Here is an 18,833-nt window from a genome sequence, read left to right as displayed (position 1 = left end):
ACCTAAAATTTCTGATGGACCCATCATTAGCTGAAGTCGCATAACACTTGCAACACTACCCGTAGCAGGGTCATTGTTTGGACTCTTTTTTTTTTTTTTTTTTTTTTAAATTGCGCTTTAAACAAAAAGTATTGTGTCAATGCAACTGAACAACATTAATTAGGAACACAGTGCGTCAAAAAGCAAAATGACAGTTAAAGGCATTTCGTTATTGAAACTCTTTGATGACATCATTCAGCTAAGTTCAGTTTAAATAGTATCTGTGCAATAATTTGCAATCAAGTCAAACGATATCGCTGTACATGAAGTGTCCCCAGCTCCGCCTGCCAGAAGCGACAGAGGGAAGAAACCAAAACTCGATCGGTGAAAGGATGGAGAAAAAACCCGGTGAGAAACCAGGCTCAATCGGGGAGACAGTTCTCCCCTTGTCAGACGAAACAGTAGATCAGCTCCAGGCTGCAGGAATGTCAGACTGTGCAGAAGAATCATCTGTTTCCTGTGGTCTTGTCCAGGTGGTCTTTACAGGGATTTGTATCTGCGGCTCATCTAGTTGTCACGGTCTCCGCTGTGTTTCTGGGCCATAGAGGTCCTTTCTAGGTGTTGATCCACCATCTTCTCTGGATACGGACTGGATCCGGGTGACTGAAGCGGATACAGACTGGATCTGGTGGCTACGGTGACCTCGGAATAAGGGATTTCTTTAAAAGACTTTTTTTTTCATATAAGATTTTATCCAACTTTTCAGATAGAGGCATGAGAAAGAGATTGCCTTGATTGGGCTTTTGGTTATTATAGGCACTCTCTGCGTTTGACCACTTCGTGTTTATTTAGCCGGATGGGAAGGCAGCGCTTTCTTGTACGTGACGGGATGCAAATTCTTGAAGGCTCTCTTTAGTGACGGGTCCAAACAAAGATCTCATCTGCTCCTCTAGCCCTATCGGCGACTCGTGCACTTCGAGCCTTCTTAGTGACGGCGCAAGTTGCTGACTGCTGACTGCGTTGGTGGTATAGTGGTGAGCATAGCTGCCTTCCAAGCAGTTGAGACGGATCAGTCCGCCAAGCATGTCCTTTGGCTCGGGCTGACGTCGAAGCAGAACTCCCTCTGTGACCTGTGCCTCCACCCAAAACTTTTGGATGGAATAATTTCGGATGGACCCATCATTAGCTGAAGTCGCATAACACTTGCAACACTACCCGTAGCAGGGGTCATTGTTTGGACTCTTTTTTTTTTTTTTTTTTTTTTTTTTAATTGCGCTTTAAACAAAAAGTATTGTGTCAATGCAACTGAACAACATTTATTAGGAACACAGTGCGTCAATAAAGCTACTGACTTCCGCCTGCGTTGTTGGTATAGTGGTGAGCATAGCTGCCTTCCAAGCAGTTGACCCGGGTTCGATTCCCGGCCAACGCATGTCCTTTGGCTCGGGCTGACGTCGAAGCAGAACTCCTTCTGTGACCTGCGAATCCAACCAAACATTTTGGATGGATCATTCGGAAGACGAAAAGAACCAGCTCTCCCCGTCGGGGAATCGAACCCCGGTCTTCCGCGTGACAGGCGGAGATACTGTCCACTATACTAACGAGGAGCCGTGCATGCTGCCGTTTCTCCCCCAACTGACGGCACTGCACTGACATAACTAAACAATGCATGGCTTCTTCTGACGCAGACCCAGCCCTAGCACCGTAAAATTTCTGATGGACCCATCATTAGCTGAAGTCGCATAACACTTGGAACACTACCCGTAGCAGGGGTCATTGTTTGGACTCTTTTTTTTTTTTTTTTTTTTTTTTTAAATTGCGCTTTAAACAGAAAGTATTGCGTCAATGCAACTGAACAACATTAATTAGGAACACAGTGCGTCAAAAAGCAAAATGACAGTTAAAGGCATTTCGTTATTGAACTCTTTGATGACATCATTCAGCTAAGTTCAGTTTAAATAGTATCTGTGCAATAATTTGCAATCAAGTCAACGATATCGCTGTACATGAAGTGTCCCCAGCTCCGCCTGCCAGAAGCGACAGAGGCAAGAAACCAAAACTCGATCGGTGAAAGGATGGAGAAAAAACCCGGTGAGAAACCAGGCTCAATCGGGGAGACAGTTCTCCCCTTGTCAGACGAAACAGGTAGATCAGCTCCAGGCTGCAGGAATGTCAGACTGTGCAGAAGAATCATCTGTTTCCTGTGGTCTTGTCCAGGTGGTCTTTACAGGGGATTTGTATCTGCGGCTCATCTAGTTGTCACGGTCTCCGCTGTGTTTCTGGGCCATAGAGGTCCTTTCTAGGTGTTGATCCACCATCTTCTCTGGATACGGACTGGATCCGGGTGACTGAAGCGGATACAGACTGGATCTGGTGGCTACGGTGACCTCGGAATAAGGGATTTCTTTAAAAGACTTTTTTTTTCATATAAGATTTTATCCAACTTTTCAGATAGAGGCATGAGAAAGAGATTGCCTTGATTGGGCTTTTGGTTATTATAGGCACTCTCTGCGTTTGACCACTTCGTGTTTATTTAGCCGGATGGGAAGGCAGCGCTTTCTTGTACGTGACGGGATGCAAATTCTTGAAGGCTCTCTTTAGTGACGGGTCCAAACAAAGATCTCATCTGCTCCTCTAGCCCTATCGGCGACTCGTGCACTTCGAGCCTTCTTAGTGACGGCGCAAGTTGCTGACTGCTGACTGCGTTGGTGGTATAGTGGTGAGCATAGCTGCCTTCCAAGCAGTTGGAGAGAGCAGTGCCGCATGTCCTTTGGCTCGGGCTGACGTCGAAGCAGAACTCCCTCTGTGACCTGTGCCTCCACCCAAAACTTTTGGATGGAATAATTTCGGATGGACCCATCATTAGCTGAAGTCGCATAACACTTGCAACACTACCCGTAGCAGGGGTCATTGTTTGGACTCTTTTTTTTTTTTTTTTTTTTTTTTTTTAATTGCGCTTTAAACAAAAAGTATTGTGTCAATGCAACTGAACAACATTTATTAGGAACACAGTGCGTCAATAAAGCTACTGACTTCCGCCTGCGTTGTTGGTATAGTGGTGAGCATAGCTGCCTTCCAAGCAGTTGACCCGGGTTCGATTCCCGGCCAACGCATGTCCTTTGGCTCGGGCTGACGTCGAAGCAGAACTCCTTCTGTGACCTGCGAATCCAACCAAACATTTTGGATGGATCATTCGGAAGACGAAAAGAACCAGCTCTCCCCGTCGGGGAATCGAACCCCGGTCTTCCGCGTGACAGGCGGAGATACTGTCCACTATACTAACGAGGAGCCGTGCATGCTGCCGTTTCTCCCCCAACTGACGGCACTGCACTGACATAACTAAACAATGCATGGCTTCTTCTGACGCAGACCCAGCCCTAGCACCGTAAAATTTCTGATGGACCCATCATTAGCTGAAGTCGCATAACACTTGGAACACTACCCGTAGCAGGGGTCATTGTTTGGACTCTTTTTTTTTTTTTTTTTTTTTTTTAAATTGCGCTTTAAACAGAAAGTATTGCGTCAATGCAACTGAACAACATTAATTAGGAACACAGTGCGTCAAAAAGCAAAATGACAGTTAAAGGCATTTCGTTATTGAACTCTTTGATGACATCATTCAGCTAAGTTCAGTTTAAATAGTATCTGTGCAATAATTTGCAATCAAGTCAACGATATCGCTGTACATGAAGTGTCCCCAGCTCCGCCTGCCAGAAGCGACAGAGGGAAGAAACCAAAACTCGATCGGTGAAAGGATGGAGAAAAAACCCGGTGAGAAACCAGGCTCAATCGGGGAGACAGTTCTCCCCTTGTCAGACGAAACCAGGTAGATCAGCTCCAGGCTGCAGGAATGTCAGACTGTGCAGAAGAATCATCTGTTTCCTGTGGTCTTGTCCAGGTGGTCTTTACAAGGGATTTGTATCTGCGGCTCATCTAGTTGTCACGGTCTCCGCTGTGTTTCTGGGCCATAGAGGTCCTTTCTAGGTGTTGATCCACCATCTTCTCTGGATACGGACTGGATCCGGGTGACTGAAGCGGATACAGACTGGATCTGGTGGCTACGGTGACCTCGGAATAAGGGATTTCTTTAAAAGACTTTTTTTTTCATATAAGATTTTATCCAACTTTTCAGATAGAGGCATGAGAAAGAGATTGCCTTGATTGGGCTTTTGGTTATTATAGGCACTCTCTGCGTTTGACCACTTCGTGTTTATTTAGCCGGATGGGAAGGCAGCGCTTTCTTGTACGTGACGGGATGCAAATTCTTGAAGGCTCTCTTTAGTGACGGGTCCAAACAAAGATCTCATCTGCTCCTCTAGCCCTATCGGCGACTCGTGCACTTCGAGCCTTCTTAGTGACGGCGCAAGTTGCTGACTGCTGACTGCGTTGGTGGTATAGTGGTGAGCATAGCTGCCTTCCAAGCAGTTGGACGAGAGCAGTCCGCCAGCATGTCCTTTGGCTCGGGCTGACGTCGAAGCAGAACTCCCTCTGTGACCTGTGCCTCCACCCAAAACTTTTGGATGGAATAATTTCGGATGGACCCATCATTAGCTGAAGTCGCATAACACTTGCAACACTACCCGTAGCAGGGGTCATTGTTTGGACTCTTTTTTTTTTTTTTTTTTTTTTTTTAATTGCGCTTTAAACAAAAAGTATTGTGTCAATGCAACTGAACAACATTTATTAGGAACACAGTGCGTCAATAAAGCTACTGACTTCCGCCTGCGTTGTTGGTATAGTGGTGAGCATAGCTGCCTTCCAAGCAGTTGACCCGGGTTCGATTCCCGGCCAACGCATGTCCTTTGGCTCGGGCTGACGTCGAAGCAGAACTCCTTCTGTGACCTGCGAATCCAACCAAACATTTTGGATGGATCATTCGGAAGACGAAAAGAACCAGCTCTCCCCGTCGGGGAATCGAACCCCGGTCTTCCGCGTGACAGGCGGAGATACTGTCCACTATACTAACGAGGAGCCGTGCATGCTGCCGTTTCTCCCCCAACTGACGGCACTGCACTGACATAACTAAACAATGCATGGCTTCTTCTGACGCAGACCCAGCCCTAGCACCGTAAAATTTCTGATGGACCCATCATTAGCTGAAGTCGCATAACACTTGGAACACTACCCGTAGCAGGGGTCATTGTTTGGACTCTTTTTTTTTTTTTTTTTTTTTTTAAATTGCGCTTTAAACAGAAAGTATTGCGTCAATGCAACTGAACAACATTAATTAGGAACACAGTGCGTCAAAAAGCAAAATGACAGTTAAAGGCATTTCGTTATTGAACTCTTTGATGACATCATTCAGCTAAGTTCAGTTTAAATAGTATCTGTGCAATAATTTGCAATCAAGTCAACGATATCGCTGTACATGAAGTGTCCCCAGCTCCGCCTGCCAGAAGCGACAGAGGGAAGAAACCAAAACTCGATCGGTGAAAGGATGGAGAAAAAACCCGGTGAGAAACCAGGCTCAGTCGGGGAGACAGTTCTCCCCTTGTCAGACGAAACCAGTAGATCAGCTCCAGGCTGCAGGAATGTCAGACTGTGCAGAAGAATCATCTGTTTCCTGTGGTCTTGTCCAGGTGGTCTTTACAAGGGATTTGTATCTGCGGCTCATCTAGTTGTCACGGTCTCCGCTGTGTTTCTGGGCCATAGAGGTCCTTTCTAGGTGTTGATCCACCATCTTCTCTGGATACGGACTGGATCCGGGTGACTGAAGCGGATACAGACTGGATCTGGTGGCTACGGTGACCTCGGAATAAGGGATTTCTTTAAAAGACTTTTTTTTTCATATAAGATTTTATCCAACTTTTCAGATAGAGGCATGAGAAAGAGATTGCCTTGATTGGGCTTTTGGTTATTATAGGCACTCTCTGCGTTTGACCACTTCGTGTTTATTTAGCCGGATGGGAAGGCAGCGCTTTCTTGTACGTGACGGGATGCAAATTCTTGAAGGCTCTCTTTAGTGACGGGTCCAAACAAAGATCTCATCTGCTCCTCTAGCCCTATCGGCGACTCGTGCACTTCGAGCCTTCTTAGTGACGGCGCAAGTTGCTGACTGCTGACTGCGTTGGTGGTATAGTGGTGAGCATAGCTGCCTTCCAAGCAGTTGACCGGATTCGATTCCCGGCCAAGCATATCCTTTGGCTCGGGCTGACGTCGAAGCAGAACTCCCTCTGTGACCTGTGCCTCCACCCAAAACTTTTGGATGGAATAATTTCGGATGGACCCATCATTAGCTGAAGTCGCATAACACTTGCAACACTACCCGTAGCAGGGGTCATTGTTTGGACTCTTTTTTTTTTTTTTTTTTTTTTAATTGCGCTTTAAACAAAAAGTATTGCGTCAATGCAACTGAACAACATTTATTAGGAACACAGTGCGTCAAAAAGCAAAATGACAGTTAAAGGCATTTCGTTATTGAACTCTTTGATGACATCATTCAGCTAAGTTCAGTTTAAATAGTATCTGTGCAATAATTTGCAATCAAGTCAACGATATCGCTGTACATGAAGTGTCCCCAGCTCCGCCTGCCAGAAGCGACAGAGGCAAGAAACCAAAACTCGATCGGTGAAAGGATGGAGAAAAAACCCGGTGAGAAACCAGGCTCAGTCGGGGAGACAGTTCTCCCCTTGTCAGACGAAACCAGTAGATCAGCTCCAGGCTGCAGGAATGTCAGACTGTGCAGAAGAATCATCTGTTTCCTGTGGTCTTGTCCAGGTGGTCTTTACAAGGGATTTGTATCTGCGGCTCATCTAGTTGTCACGGTCTCCGCTGTGTTTCTGGGCCATAGAGGTCCTTTCTAGGTGTTGATCCACCATCTTCTCTGGATACGGACTGGATCCGGGTGACTGAAGCGGATACAGACTGGATCTGGTGGCTACGGTGACCTCGGAATAAGGGATTTCTTTAAAAGACTTTTTTTTTCATATAAGATTTTATCCAACTTTTCAGATAGAGGCATGAGAAAGAGATTGCCTTGATTGGGCTTTTGGTTATTATAGGCACTCTCTGCGTTTGACCACTTCGTGTTTATTTAGCCGGATGGGAAGGCAGCGCTTTCTTGTACGTGACGGGATGCAAATTCTTGAAGGCTCTCTTTAGTGACGGGTCCAAACAAAGATCTCATCTGCTCCTCTAGCCCTATCGGCGACTCGTGCACTTCGAGCCTTCTTAGTGACGGCGCAAGTTGCTGACTGCTGACTGCGTTGGTGGTATAGTGGTGAGCATAGCTGCCTTCCAAGCAGTTGACCCGGATTCGATTCCGGCCAAAGCATGTCCTTTGGCTCGGGCTGACGTCGAAGCAGAACTCCCTCTGTGACCTGTGCCTCCACCCAAAACTTTTGGATGGAATAATTTCGGATGGACCCATCATTAGCTGAAGTCGCATAACACTTGCAACACTACCCGTAGCAGGGGTCATTGTTTGGACTCTTTTTTTTTTTTTTTTTTTTTTAATTGCGCTTTAAACAAAAAGTATTGTGTCAATGCAACTGAACAACATTTATTAGGAACACAGTGCGTCAAAAAGCAAAATGACAGTTAAAGGCATTTCGTTATTGAACTCTTTGATGACATCATTCAGCTAAGTTCAGTTTAAATAGTATCTGTGCAATAATTTGCAATCAAGTCAACGATATCGCTGTACATGAAGTGTCCCCAGCTCCGCCTGCCAGAAGCGACAGAGGCAAGAAACCAAAACTCGATCGGTGAAAGGATGGAGAAAAAACCCGGTGAGAAACCAGGCTCAATCGGGGAGACAGTTCTCCCCTTGTCAGACGAAACAGGTAGATCAGCTCCAGGCTGCAGGAATGTCAGACTGTGCAGAAGAATCATCTGTTTCCTGTGGTCTTGTCCAGGTGGTCTTTACAGGGGATTTGTATCTGCGGCTCATCTAGTTGTCACGGTCTCCGCTGTGTTTCTGGGCCATAGAGGTCCTTTCTAGGTGTTGATCCACCATCTTCTCTGGATACGGACTGGATCCGGGTGACTGAAGCGGATACAGACTGGATCTGGTGGCTACGGTGACCTCGGAATAAGGGATTTCTTTAAAAGACTTTTTTTTTCATATAAGATTTTATCCAACTTTTCAGATAGAGGCATGAGAAAGAGATTGCCTTGATTGGGCTTTTGGTTATTATAGGCACTCTCTGCGTTTGACCACTTCGTGTTTATTTAGCCGGATGGGAAGGCAGCGCTTTCTTGTACGTGACGGGATGCAAATTCTTGAAGGCTCTCTTTAGTGACGGGTCCAAACAAAGATCTCATCTGCTCCTCTAGCCCTATCGGCGACTCGTGCACTTCGAGCCTTCTTAGTGACGGCGCAAGTTGCTGACTGCTGACTGCGTTGGTGGTATAGTGGTGAGCATAGCTGCCTTCCAAGCAGTTGGAGAGAGCAGTGCGCATGTCCTTTGGCTCGGGCTGACGTCGAAGCAGAACTCCCTCTGTGACCTGTGCCTCCACCCAAAACTTTTGGATGGAATAATTTCGGATGGACCCATCATTAGCTGAAGTCGCATAACACTTGCAACACTACCCGTAGCAGGGGTCATTGTTTGGACTCTTTTTTTTTTTTTTTTTTTTTTTTAATTGCGCTTTAAACAAAAAGTATTGTGTCAATGCAACTGAACAACATTTATTAGGAACACAGTGCGTCAATAAAGCTACTGACTTCCGCCTGCGTTGTTGGTATAGTGGTGAGCATAGCTGCCTTCCAAGCAGTTGACCCGGGTTCGATTCCCGGCCAACGCATGTCCTTTGGCTCGGGCTGACGTCGAAGCAGAACTCCTTCTGTGACCTGCGAATCCAACCAAACATTTTGGATGGATCATTCGGAAGACGAAAAGAACCAGCTCTCCCCGTCGGGGAATCGAACCCCGGTCTTCCGCGTGACAGGCGGAGATACTGTCCACTATACTAACGAGGAGCCGTGCATGCTGCCGTTTCTCCCCCAACTGACGGCACTGCACTGACATAACTAAACAATGCATGGCTTCTTCTGACGCAGACCCAGCCCTAGCACCGTAAAATTTCTGATGGACCCATCATTAGCTGAAGTCGCATAACACTTGGAACACTACCCGTAGCAGGGGTCATTGTTTGGACTCTTTTTTTTTTTTTTTTTTTTTTTTAAATTGCGCTTTAAACAGAAAGTATTGCGTCAATGCAACTGAACAACATTAATTAGGAACACAGTGCGTCAAAAAGCAAAATGACAGTTAAAGGCATTTCGTTATTGAACTCTTTGATGACATCATTCAGCTAAGTTCAGTTTAAATAGTATCTGTGCAATAATTTGCAATCAAGTCAACGATATCGCTGTACATGAAGTGTCCCCAGCTCCGCCTGCCAGAAGCGACAGAGGGAAGAAACCAAAACTCGATCGGTGAAAGGATGGAGAAAAAACCCGGTGAGAAACCAGGCTCAGTCGGGGAGACAGTTCTCCCCTTGTCAGACGAAACCAGGTAGATCAGCTCCAGGCTGCAGGAATGTCAGACTGTGCAGAAGAATCATCTGTTTCCTGTGGTCTTGTCCAGGTGGTCTTTACAAGGGATTTGTATCTGCGGCTCATCTAGTTGTCACGGTCTCCGCTGTGTTTCTGGGCCATAGAGGTCCTTTCTAGGTGTTGATCCACCATCTTCTCTGGATACGGACTGGATCCGGGTGACTGAAGCGGATACAGACTGGATCTGGTGGCTACGGTGACCTCGGAATAAGGGATTTCTTTAAAAGACTTTTTTTTTCATATAAGATTTTATCCAACTTTTCAGATAGAGGCATGAGAAAGAGATTGCCTTGATTGGGCTTTTGGTTATTATAGGCACTCTCTGCGTTTGACCACTTCGTGTTTATTTAGCCGGATGGGAAGGCAGCGCTTTCTTGTACGTGACGGGATGCAAATTCTTGAAGGCTCTCTTTAGTGACGGGTCCAAACAAAGATCTCATCTGCTCCTCTAGCCCTATCGGCGACTCGTGCACTTCGAGCCTTCTTAGTGACGGCGCAAGTTGCTGACTGCTGACTGCGTTGGTGGTATAGTGGTGAGCATAGCTGCCTTCCAAGCAGTTGACCGGATTCGATTCCGGCCAACGCATATCCTTTGGCTCGGGCTGACGTCGAAGCAGAACTCCCTCTGTGACCTGTGCCTCCACCCAAAACTTTTGGATGGAATAATTTCGGATGGACCCATCATTAGCTGAAGTCGCATAACACTTGCAACACTACCCGTAGCAGGGGTCATTGTTTGGACTCTTTTTTTTTTTTTTTTTTTTTTTTTATTGCGCTTTAAACAAAAAGTATTGTGTCAATGCAACTGAACAACATTTATTAGGAACACAGTGCGTCAATAAAGCTACTGACTTCCGCCTGCGTTGTTGGTATAGTGGTGAGCATAGCTGCCTTCCAAGCAGTTGACCCGGGTTCGATTCCCGGCCAACGCATGTCCTTTGGCTCGGGCTGACGTCGAAGCAGAACTCCTTCTGTGACCTGCGACTCCAACCAAACATTTTGGATGGATCATTCGGAAGACGAAAAGAACCAGCTCTCCCCGTCGGGGAATCGAACCCCGGTCTTCCGCGTGACAGGCGGAGATACTGTCCACTATACTAACGAGGAGCCGTGCATGCTGCCGTTTCTCCCCCAACTGACGGCACTGCACTGACATAACTAAACAATGCATGGCTTCTTCTGACGCAGACCCAGCCCTAGCACCGTAAAATTTCTGATGGACCCATCATTAGCTGAAGTCGCATAACACTTGGAACACTACCCGTAGCAGGGGTCATTGTTTGGACTCTTTTTTTTTTTTTTTTTTTTTTTAAATTGCGCTTTAAACAGAAAGTATTGCGTCAATGCAACTGAACAACATTAATTAGGAACACAGTGCGTCAAAAAGCAAAATGACAGTTAAAGGCATTTCGTTATTGAACTCTTTGATGACATCATTCAGCTAAGTTCAGTTTAAATAGTATCTGTGCAATAATTTGCAATCAAGTCAACGATATCGCTGTACATGAAGTGTCCCCAGCTCCGCCTGCCAGAAGCGACAGAGGGAAGAAACCAAAACTCGATCGGTGAAAGGATGGAGAAAAAACCCGGTGAGAAACCAGGCTCAGTCGGGGAGACAGTTCTCCCCTTGTCAGACGAAACCAGGTAGATCAGCTCCAGGCTGCAGGAATGTCAGACTGTGCAGAAGAATCATCTGTTTCCTGTGGTCTTGTCCAGGTGGTCTTTACAGGGGATTTGTATCTGCGGCTCATCTAGTTGTCACGGTCTCCGCTGTGTTTCTGGGCCATAGAGGTCCTTTCTAGGTGTTGATCCACCATCTTCTCTGGATACGGACTGGATCCGGGTGACTGAAGCGGATACAGACTGGATCTGGTGGCTACGGTGACCTCGGAATAAGGGATTTCTTTAAAAGACTTTTTTTTTCATATAAGATTTTATCCAACTTTTCAGATAGAGGCATGAGAAAGAGATTGCCTTGATTGGGCTTTTGGTTATTATAGGCACTCTCTGCGTTTGACCACTTCGTGTTTATTTAGCCGGATGGGAAGGCAGCGCTTTCTTGTACGTGACGGGATGCAAATTCTTGAAGGCTCTCTTTAGTGACGGGTCCAAACAAAGATCTCATCTGCTCCTCTAGCCCTATCGGCGACTCGTGCACTTCGAGCCTTCTTAGTGACGGCGCAAGTTGCTGACTGCTGACTGCGTTGGTGGTATAGTGGTGAGCATAGCTGCCTTCCAAGCAGTTGACACGGATCGATTCCGGCCACGCATGTCCTTTGGCTCGGGCTGACGTCGAAGCAGAACTCCCTCTGTGACCTGTGCCTCCACCCAAAACTTTTGGATGGAATAATTTCGGATGGACCCATCATTAGCTGAAGTCGCATAACACTTGCAACACTACCCGTAGCAGGGGTCATTGTTTGGACTCTTTTTTTTTTTTTTTTTTTTTTTTTTAATTGCGCTTTAAACAAAAAGTATTGTGTCAATGCAACTGAACAACATTTATTAGGAACACAGTGCGTCAATAAAGCTACTGACTTCCGCCTGCGTTGTTGGTATAGTGGTGAGCATAGCTGCCTTCCAAGCAGTTGACCCGGGTTCGATTCCCGGCCAACGCATGTCCTTTGGCTCGGGCTGACGTCGAAGCAGAACTCCTTCTGTGACCTGCGAATCCAACCAAACATTTTGGATGGATCATTCGGAAGACGAAAAGAACCAGCTCTCCCCGTCGGGGAATCGAACCCCGGTCTTCCGCGTGACAGGCGGAGATACTGTCCACTATACTAACGAGGAGCCGTGCATGCTGCCGTTTCTCCCCCAACTGACGGCACTGCACTGACATAACTAAACAATGCATGGCTTCTTCTGACGCAGACCCAGCCCTAGCACCGTAAAATTTCTGATGGACCCATCATTAGCTGAAGTCGCATAACACTTGGAACACTACCCGTAGCAGGGGTCATTGTTTGGACTCTTTTTTTTTTTTTTTTTTTTTTTTAAATTGCGCTTTAAACAGAAAGTATTGCGTCAATGCAACTGAACAACATTAATTAGGAACACAGTGCGTCAAAAAGCAAAATGACAGTTAAAGGCATTTCGTTATTGAACTCTTTGATGACATCATTCAGCTAAGTTCAGTTTAAATAGTATCTGTGCAATAATTTGCAATCAAGTCAACGATATCGCTGTACATGAAGTGTCCCCAGCTCCGCCTGCCAGAAGCGACAGAGGGAAGAAACCAAAACTCGATCGGTGAAAGGATGGAGAAAAAACCCGGTGAGAAACCAGGCTCAGTCGGGGAGACAGTTCTCCCCTTGTCAGACGAAACCAGTAGATCAGCTCCAGGCTGCAGGAATGTCAGACTGTGCAGAAGAATCATCTGTTTCCTGTGGTCTTGTCCAGGTGGTCTTTACAAGGGATTTGTATCTGCGGCTCATCTAGTTGTCACGGTCTCCGCTGTGTTTCTGGGCCATAGAGGTCCTTTCTAGGTGTTGATCCACCATCTTCTCTGGATACGGACTGGATCCGGGTGACTGAAGCGGATACAGACTGGATCTGGTGGCTACGGTGACCTCGGAATAAGGGATTTCTTTAAAAGACTTTTTTTTTCATATAAGATTTTATCCAACTTTTCAGATAGAGGCATGAGAAAGAGATTGCCTTGATTGGGCTTTTGGTTATTATAGGCACTCTCTGCGTTTGACCACTTCGTGTTTATTTAGCCGGATGGGAAGGCAGCGCTTTCTTGTACGTGACGGGATGCAAATTCTTGAAGGCTCTCTTTAGTGACGGGTCCAAACAAAGATCTCATCTGCTCCTCTAGCCCTATCGGCGACTCGTGCACTTCGAGCCTTCTTAGTGACGGCGCAAGTTGCTGACTGCTGACTGCGTTGGTGGTATAGTGGTGAGCATAGCTGCCTTCCAAGCAGTTGACACGGATTCGATTCCCGGCCAAGCATATCCTTTGGCTCGGGCTGACGTCGAAGCAGAACTCCCTCTGTGACCTGTGCCTCCACCCAAAACTTTTGGATGGAATAATTTCGGATGGACCCATCATTAGCTGAAGTCGCATAACACTTGCAACACTACCGGTAGCAGGGGTCATTGTTTGGACTCTTTTTTTTTTTTTTTTTTTTTTTTAATTGCGCTTTAAACAAAAAGTATTGTGTCAATGCAACTGAACAACATTTATTAGGAACACAGTGCGTCAATAAAGCTACTGACTTCCGCCTGCGTTGGTGGTATAGTGGTGAGCATAGCTGCCTTCCAAGCAGTTGACCCGGGTTCGATTCTTTTATTGACTCTTTTTTTTTTTTTTTTTAAATTGCGCTTTAAACAGAAAGTATTGCGTCAATGCAACTGAACAACATTAATTAGGAACACAGTGCGTCAAAAAGCAAAATGACAGTTAAAGGCATTTCGTTATTGAACTCTTTGATGACATCATTCAGCTAAGTTCAGTTTAAATAGTATCTGTGCAATAATTTGCAATCAAGTCAACGATATCGCTGTACATGAAGTGTCCCCAGCTCCGCCTGCCAGAAGCGACAGAGGGAAGAAACCAAAACTCGATCGGTGAAAGGATGGAGAAAAAACCCGGTGAGAAACCAGGCTCAGTCGGGGAGACAGTTCTCCCCTTGTCAGACGAAACCAGTAGATCAGCTCCAGGCTGCAGGAATGTCAGACTGTGCAGAAGAATCATCTGTTTCCTGTGGTCTTGTCCAGGTGGTCTTTACAAGGGATTTGTATCTGCGGCTCATCTAGTTGTCACGGTCTCCGCTGTGTTTCTGGGCCATAGAGGTCCTTTCTAGGTGTTGATCCACCATCTTCTCTGGATACGGACTGGATCCGGGTGACTGAAGCGGATACAGACTGGATCTGGTGGCTACGGTGACCTCGGAATAAGGGATTTCTTTAAAAGACTTTTTTTTTCATATAAGATTTTATCCAACTTTTCAGATAGAGGCATGAGAAAGAGATTGCCTTGATTGGGCTTTTGGTTATTATAGGCACTCTCTGCGTTTGACCACTTCGTGTTTATTTAGCCGGATGGGAAGGCAGCGCTTTCTTGTACGTGACGGGATGCAAATTCTTGAAGGCTCTCTTTAGTGACGGGTCCAAACAAAGATCTCATCTGCTCCTCTAGCCCTATCGGCGACTCGTGCACTTCGAGCCTTCTTAGTGACGGCGCAAGTTGCTGACTGCTGACTGCGTTGGTGGTATAGTGGTGAGCATAGCTGCCTTCCAAGCAGTTGACCGGATTCGATTCCCGGCCAAGCATGTCCTTTGGCTCGGGCTGACGTCGAAGCAGAACTCCCTCTGTGACCTGTGCCTCCACCCAAAACTTTTGGATGGAATAATTTCGGATGGACCCATCATTAGCTGAAGTCGCATAACACTTGCAACACTACCCGTAGCAGGGGTCATTGTTTGGACTCTTTTTTTTTTTTTTTTTTTTTAATTGCGCTTTAAACAAAAAGTATTGTGTCAATGCAACTGAACAACATTTATTAGGAACACAGTGCGTCAAAAAGCAAAATGACAGTTAAAGGCATTTCGTTATTGAACTCTTTGATGACATCATTCAGCTAAGTTCAGTTTAAATAGTATCTGTGCAATAATTTGCAATCAAGTCAACGATATCGCTGTACATGAAGTGTCCCCAGCTCCGCCTGCCAGAAGCGACAGAGGCAAGAAACCAAAACTCGATCGGTGAAAGGATGGAGAAAAAACCCGGTGAGAAACCAGGCTCAATCGGGGAGACAGTTCTCCCCTTGTCAGACGAAACAGGTAGATCAGCTCCAGGCTGCAGGAATGTCAGACTGTGCAGAAGAATCATCTGTTTCCTGTGGTCTTGTCCAGGTGGTCTTTACAAGGGATTTGTATCTGCGGCTCATCTAGTTGTCACGGTCTCCGCTGTGTTTCTGGGCCATAGAGGTCCTTTCTAGGTGTTGATCCACCATCTTCTCTGGATACGGACTGGATCCGGGTGACTGAAGCGGATACAGACTGGATCTGGTGGCTACGGTGACCTCGGAATAAGGGATTTCTTTAAAAGACTTTTTTTTTCATATAAGATTTTATCCAACTTTTCAGATAGAGGCATGAGAAAGAGATTGCCTTGATTGGGCTTTTGGTTATTATAGGCACTCTCTGCGTTTGACCACTTCGTGTTTATTTAGCCGGATGGGAAGGCAGCGCTTTCTTGTACGTGACGGGATGCAAATTCTTGAAGGCTCTCTTTAGTGACGGGTCCAAACAAAGATCTCATCTGCTCCTCTAGCCCTATCGGCGACTCGTGCACTTCGAGCCTTCTTAGTGACGGCGCAAGTTGCTGACTGCTGACTGCGTTGGTGGTATAGTGGTGAGCATAGCTGCCTTCCAAGCAGTTGACCCGGATTCGATTCCCGGCCAAAGCATATCCTTTGGCTCGGGCTGACGTCGAAGCAGAACTCCCTCTGTGACCTGTGCCTCCACCCAAAACTTTTGGATGGAATAATTTCGGATGGACCCATCATTAGCTGAAGTCGCATAACACTTGCAACACTACCCGTAGCAGGGGTCATTGTTTGGACTCTTTTTTTTTTTTTTTTTTTTAATTGCGCTTTAAACAAAAAGTATTGTGTCAATGCAACTGAACAACATTTATTAGGAACACAGTGCGTCAAAAAGCAAAATGACAGTTAAAGGCATTTCGTTATTGAACTCTTTGATGACATCATTCAGCTAAGTTCAGTTTAAATAGTATCTGTGCAATAATTTGCAATCAAGTCAACGATATCGCTGTACATGAAGTGTCCCCAGCTCCGCCTGCCAGAAGCGACAGAGGCAAGAAACCAAAACTCGATCGGTGAAAGGATGGAGAAAAAACCCGGTGAGAAACCAGGCTCAGTCGGGGAGACAGTTCTCCCCTTGTCAGACGAAACCAGTAGATCAGCTCCAGGCTGCAGGAATGTCAGACTGTGCAGAAGAATCATCTGTTTCCTGTGGTCTTGTCCAGGTGGTCTTTACAAGGGATTTGTATCTGCGGCTCATCTAGTTGTCACGGTCTCCGCTGTGTTTCTGGGCCATAGAGGTCCTTTCTAGGTGTTGATCCACCATCTTCTCTGGATACGGACTGGATCCGGGTGACTGAAGCGGATACAGACTGGATCTGGTGGCTACGGTGACCTCGGAATAAGGGATTTCTTTAAAAGACTTTTTTTTTCATATAAGATTTTATCCAACTTTTCAGATAGAGGCATGAGAAAGAGATTGCCTTGATTGGGCTTTTGGTTATTATAGGCACTCTCTGCGTTTGACCACTTCGTGTTTATTTAGCCGGATGGGAAGGCAGCGCTTTCTTGTACGTGACGGGATGCAAATTCTTGAAGGCTCTCTTTAGTGACGGGTCCAAACAAAGATCTCATCTGCTCCTCTAGCCCTATCGGCGACTCGTGCACTTCGAGCCTTCTTAGTGACGGCGCAAGTTGCTGACTGCTGACTGCGTTGGTGGTATAGTGGTGAGCATAGCTGCCTTCCAAGCAGTTGGAGAGAGCAGTGCGCATGTCCTTTGGCTCGGGCTGACGTCGAAGCAGAACTCCCTCTGTGACCTGTGCCTCCACCCAAAACTTTTGGATGGAATAATTTCGGATGGACCCATCATTAGCTGAAGTCGCATAACACTTGCAACACTACCCGTAGCAGGGGTCATTGTTTGGACTCTTTTTTTTTTTTTTTTTTTTTTTTAATTGCGCTTTAAACAAAAAGTATTGTGTCAATGCAACTGAACAACATTTATTAGGAACACAGTGCGTCAATAAAGCTACTGACTTCCGCCTGCGTTGTTGGTATAGTGGTGAGCATAGCTGCCTTCCAAGCAGTTGACCCGGGTTCGATTCCCGGCCAACGCATGTCCTTTGGCTCGGGCTGACGTCGAAGCAGAACTCCTTCTGTGACCTGCGAATCCAACCAAACATTTTGGATGGATCATTCGGAAGACGAAAAGAACCAGCTCTCCCCGTCGGGGAATCGAACCCCGGTCTTCCGCGTGACAGGCGGAGATACTGTCCACTATACTAACGAGGAGCCGTGCATGCTGCCGTTTCTCCCCCAACTGACGGCACTGCACTGACATAACTAAACAATGCATGGCTTCTTCTGACGCAGACCCAGCCCTAGCACCGTAAAATTTCTGATGGACCCATCATTAGCTGAAGTCGCATAACACTTGGAACACTACCCGTAGCAGGGGTCATTGTTTGGACTCTTTTTTTTTTTTTTTTTTTTTTTAAATTGCGCTTTAAACAGAAAGTATTGCGTCAATGCAACTGAACAACATTAATTAGGAACACAGTGCGTCAAAAGCAAAATGACAGTTAAAGGCATTTCGTTATTGAACTCTTTGATGACATCATTCAGCTAAGTTCAGTTTAAATAGTATCTGTGCAATAATTTGCAATCAAGTCAACGATATCGCTGTACATGAAGTGTCCCCAGCTCCGCCTGCCAGAAGCGACAGAGGGAAGAAACCAAAACTCGATCGGTGAAAGGATGGAGAAAAAACCCGGTGAGAAACCAGGCTCAGTCGGGGAGACAGTTCTCCCCTTGTCAGACGAAACCAGTAGATCAGCTCCAGGCTGCAGGAATGTCAGACTGTGCAGAAGAATCATCTGTTTCCTGTGGTCTTGTCCAGGTGGTCTTTACAAGGGATTTGTATCTGCGGCTCATCTTAGTTGTCACGGTCTCCGCTGTGTTTCTGGGCCATAGAGGTCCTTTCTAGGTGTTGATCCACCATCTTCTCTGGATACGGACTGGATCCGGGTGACTGAAGCGGATACAGACTGGATCTGGGTGGCTACGGTGACCTCGGAATAAGGGATTTCTTTAAAAGACTTTTTTTTTCATATAAGATTTTATCCAACTTTTCAGATAGAGGCATGAGAAAAGAGATTGCCTTGATTGGGCTTTTGGTTATTATAGGCACTCTCTGCGTTTGACCACTTCGTGTTTATTTAGCCGGATGGGAAGGCAGCGCTTTCTTGTACGTTGACGGGATGCAAATTCTTGAAAGGCTCTCTTTAGTGACGGGTCCAAACAAAATCTCATCTGCTCCTCTAGCCCTATCGGCGACTCGTGCACTTCGAGCCTTCTTAGTGACGGCGCAAGTTGCTGACCTGACTAGCGTTGGTGGTAAAGTGTGAGCATAGCTGCCTTCCAAGCATTGGAGAAAGCAGTGCGCATGTCCTTTGGCTTCGGGCTGACGTCGAAGCAGAACTCCCTCTGTGACCTGTGCCTCCACCCAAAACTTTGGATGGAATAATTCGGATGGACCCATCATTAGCTGAAGTCGCATAACACTTGCAACACTACC

The 18,833-nt window shown here is 46.3% G+C and overlaps 14 non-coding genes across 14 annotated transcripts; 7 read left to right on the top strand and 7 right to left on the bottom strand.

Annotated features, from left to right (window-relative positions):
* Positions 1 to 1,339: 1,339 nt before the first annotated feature.
* trnag-ucc (transfer RNA glycine (anticodon UCC)) lies at positions 1,340 to 1,411 on the top strand. The gene has a single exon. It is a non-coding gene; the product is annotated as a tRNA-Gly (tRNA).
* A 103-nt stretch (positions 1,412 to 1,514) lies between these two features.
* trnad-guc (transfer RNA aspartic acid (anticodon GUC)) lies at positions 1,515 to 1,586 on the bottom strand. The gene has a single exon. It is a non-coding gene; the product is annotated as a tRNA-Asp (tRNA).
* A 1,434-nt stretch (positions 1,587 to 3,020) lies between these two features.
* trnag-ucc (transfer RNA glycine (anticodon UCC)) lies at positions 3,021 to 3,092 on the top strand. The gene has a single exon. It is a non-coding gene; the product is annotated as a tRNA-Gly (tRNA).
* Positions 3,093 to 3,195: 103 nt separating this feature from the next.
* On the bottom strand, positions 3,196 to 3,267 carry trnad-guc (transfer RNA aspartic acid (anticodon GUC)). The gene has a single exon. It is a non-coding gene; the product is annotated as a tRNA-Asp (tRNA).
* Positions 3,268 to 4,703: 1,436 nt separating this feature from the next.
* trnag-ucc (transfer RNA glycine (anticodon UCC)) lies at positions 4,704 to 4,775 on the top strand. The gene has a single exon. It is a non-coding gene; the product is annotated as a tRNA-Gly (tRNA).
* Positions 4,776 to 4,878: 103 nt separating this feature from the next.
* trnad-guc (transfer RNA aspartic acid (anticodon GUC)) lies at positions 4,879 to 4,950 on the bottom strand. Its single transcript has one exon. It is a non-coding gene; the product is annotated as a tRNA-Asp (tRNA).
* A 3,705-nt stretch (positions 4,951 to 8,655) lies between these two features.
* trnag-ucc (transfer RNA glycine (anticodon UCC)) lies at positions 8,656 to 8,727 on the top strand. Its single transcript has one exon. It is a non-coding gene; the product is annotated as a tRNA-Gly (tRNA).
* A 103-nt stretch (positions 8,728 to 8,830) lies between these two features.
* trnad-guc (transfer RNA aspartic acid (anticodon GUC)) lies at positions 8,831 to 8,902 on the bottom strand. Its single transcript has one exon. It is a non-coding gene; the product is annotated as a tRNA-Asp (tRNA).
* A 1,439-nt stretch (positions 8,903 to 10,341) lies between these two features.
* trnag-ucc (transfer RNA glycine (anticodon UCC)) lies at positions 10,342 to 10,413 on the top strand. Its single transcript has one exon. It is a non-coding gene; the product is annotated as a tRNA-Gly (tRNA).
* A 103-nt stretch (positions 10,414 to 10,516) lies between these two features.
* On the bottom strand, positions 10,517 to 10,588 carry trnad-guc (transfer RNA aspartic acid (anticodon GUC)). The gene has a single exon. It is a non-coding gene; the product is annotated as a tRNA-Asp (tRNA).
* A 1,439-nt stretch (positions 10,589 to 12,027) lies between these two features.
* On the top strand, positions 12,028 to 12,099 carry trnag-ucc (transfer RNA glycine (anticodon UCC)). The gene has a single exon. It is a non-coding gene; the product is annotated as a tRNA-Gly (tRNA).
* A 103-nt stretch (positions 12,100 to 12,202) lies between these two features.
* On the bottom strand, positions 12,203 to 12,274 carry trnad-guc (transfer RNA aspartic acid (anticodon GUC)). The gene has a single exon. It is a non-coding gene; the product is annotated as a tRNA-Asp (tRNA).
* A 5,027-nt stretch (positions 12,275 to 17,301) lies between these two features.
* Positions 17,302 to 17,373, top strand: trnag-ucc (transfer RNA glycine (anticodon UCC)). Its single transcript has one exon. It is a non-coding gene; the product is annotated as a tRNA-Gly (tRNA).
* Positions 17,374 to 17,476: 103 nt separating this feature from the next.
* trnad-guc (transfer RNA aspartic acid (anticodon GUC)) lies at positions 17,477 to 17,548 on the bottom strand. Its single transcript has one exon. It is a non-coding gene; the product is annotated as a tRNA-Asp (tRNA).
* Positions 17,549 to 18,833: the final 1,285 nt, after the last annotated feature.

Source organism: Carassius auratus, unplaced genomic scaffold (assembly GCF_003368295.1).
Source record: "Carassius auratus strain Wakin unplaced genomic scaffold, ASM336829v1 scaf_tig00044901, whole genome shotgun sequence".
NCBI lineage: Eukaryota > Metazoa > Chordata > Actinopteri > Cypriniformes > Cyprinidae > Carassius > Carassius auratus.
The sequence above is the reverse complement of the archived record's forward strand: the minus strand, read 5'-3'. Positions and strand labels throughout refer to the sequence as shown.